This window comes from Prunus avium, unplaced genomic scaffold (assembly GCF_965620075.1).
Source record: "Prunus avium unplaced genomic scaffold, drPruAviu1.hap1.1 HAP1_SCAFFOLD_114, whole genome shotgun sequence".
Classification (NCBI taxonomy): Eukaryota; Viridiplantae; Streptophyta; class Magnoliopsida; order Rosales; family Rosaceae; genus Prunus; species Prunus avium.
In genome coordinates, this window is record NW_028276942.1 from 50,001 (window position 1) to 52,500 (window position 2,500).

Sequence of the window (2,500 nt, forward strand, 5' to 3'; positions counted from 1 at the left end):
CTCCCAACACAAAAGCATACCGAAGACAACCCCAAGCTAAAGCTCACTTGAAGCCAACGCATCGTCACCATGTGTTCGTGTGGCCGAGAATTGGGTAGCTTCTTCATCAACCCCGCCGAAAGCCATCCTCGACATACCCGTGCATTGAGAAGGTTTGGTGGCCGTACTCCCAACACAAAAGCATACCGAGGACAACCCCAAGCAAAAATTCATTTGAAGCCAACCCATCGTCGCCCACAACTAGTGGGTGAATGGTGTGCTTCCCGGGGTTGGCATAGACATTCCCTCGCATGCAAAAGATTGTCGATGCGAAAGATTATCTATGCCAACCCCGGGAAGCACACCATTCACACACTCCCGACCGGTGTGGTGTGGCGGTGATTGGATAGTTACGGATTGAGCACTTGCCAAGGATCAAAATGTGTCATTTAGAAGAAACATTTTCAAAAAGTTTTTAAAATCTTGTGGGTTTGCAACTCATAAGAGCGTCACTTTCAACGTCCCCGGTATTGGATTGAGTTTCTAAAAACAACCGTGCACACCGAGGTTAAACTTTACCGGCTCCACTCCGACTCGCCGCTCGCCCACAATTTGTTTGCAACGAAACATTTGTTTTTAATTTTGTTGGTTTGAAATTGTTTTGAAAAGGTTCTTTAAATCTAGTGGGTTTGCAACTCATAAGAGCGTCACTTTCAACGTCCCCGGCATTGGATTGAGTTTCTAAAAACAACCGTGCACACCGAGGTTAAACTTTACCGGCTCCACTCCGACTCGCCGCTCGCCCACTAGTCCGAAGGCAACAAAACATTTGTTTTTCATTTTGATGAAAATTTCTGTTTTTAAATCTTGTTGGTTTGAAATTGTTTTGAAAAGGTTCTTTAAATCTTGCGGGTTTGCAACTCATAAGAGCGTCACTTTCAACGTCCCCGGCATTGGATTGAGTTTCTAAAAACAACCGTGCACACCGAGGTTAAACTTTACCGGCTCCACTCCGACTCGCCGCTCGCCCACAAATCCGAAGGCAACAAAACATTTGTTTTTAATTTTGATGAAATTTTTTGAAAACATTGGCTTGGCAAGCCCCAATCCGCGACTATCCACCCACCGCCACCCCACACGGGTGGTTGTTGTTGCGAAATGAGGTTGTGGTCGACATGCCCGTGCATTTGAGAAGGAGTTCCTAGCACTCCATGCTCTCCCATGCCAAAAAATAGCCTAGACAACCCCATTTCGCAACTTTCCACGCCTTTTTTTTCCTCCCTCACCCATGGCGGCGGCGTGGTGGCGGCGGCCGGATTCCGGCCACCACCGCCATGGGTGGCAGCCCCCCGACCCCGACACCAAACCCATAATACCGAGGCAACATATCGAGGCAACATGACATGGGTGTGGCGTGGGGGAAGGGGGCTGCAGCTAGGAAGGCATGGGCTGCCATGCATATGCAGGCAACACACACCCCCCTATATAGCATTTTATGCATTTAGCCCTTTGACAGGAAGAGACATCACCTATGCGCGAGGAGTCATAATGGGCTCTAAATAATTCAATACAAGGTATTTGGACGTGATTTTTTGCAGGGATACTAAGAAACATGCAATCTATGATGGGAAAAAGTTTCATAAATTTTTGAAGTCGGGAAGTATTTTTTATTAGTTTTAGAAGTCGTAAAATTGAAAAAATCATTAAAACAAATCCGGGAGGAATTTTTTAGTTTTGTAAGTTGGAGAAGGTCCTAAAAATCATAGACTACTTATGGGGAGCTTATTGTGCGAGGAAATTTCAATAAAAACGGGGTTTGACAAGATTTGAAAAATTCTGTCGACATTTGAAAAAACCTGGAACCATGCTGCCGGCATGCTGCGCACATGCTGCGCGCATGCTGCGCGCAGACTGCGCGCATGCCATGGCAGGACAAGTTTTGCTAGCCTCACTGTCTACAGATGCGCAAGCTGCGCGCACGCTGCGCACAGGCTGCGCGCATGCTGCGCACAGACTGCGCGCACGCTGCGCGCATGCCATGGCAGGACAAGTTTCGCTAGCCTCACTGTCGACAGATGCGCAAGCTGCGCGCAAGCTCCGCGCACGCTGCGCACAGCCTGTGCGCATGTTGTGCGCATGCTGCGCGCAGGCTGCGCGCAGGCGCCGCGCATGCCATGGCAGGACAAGTTTCGCTAGCCTCACTGTCGACAGATGCGCAAGCTGCGTGCACGCTGCGCACAGGCTGCGCACAGCGCATGCCATGGCAGGACAAGTTCGCTAGCCTCACTGTCGACAGATGCGCAAGCTGCGCGCACAGGCTGCGCGCACGCCATGGCAGGACAAGTTTCGCTAGCCTCACTGTCGACAGAATCAGCACGCTGCGCGCAAGCTGCGCGCACGCTGCCGGCATGGTGCGCGCACGCTGCCGGCATGGTGCGCGCACGCTGCCGGCATGGTGCGCGCACGCTGCCGGCATGCTGTGCGCACGCTGCGCGCGCGCATGGCAGGACAAGTTTCGAAA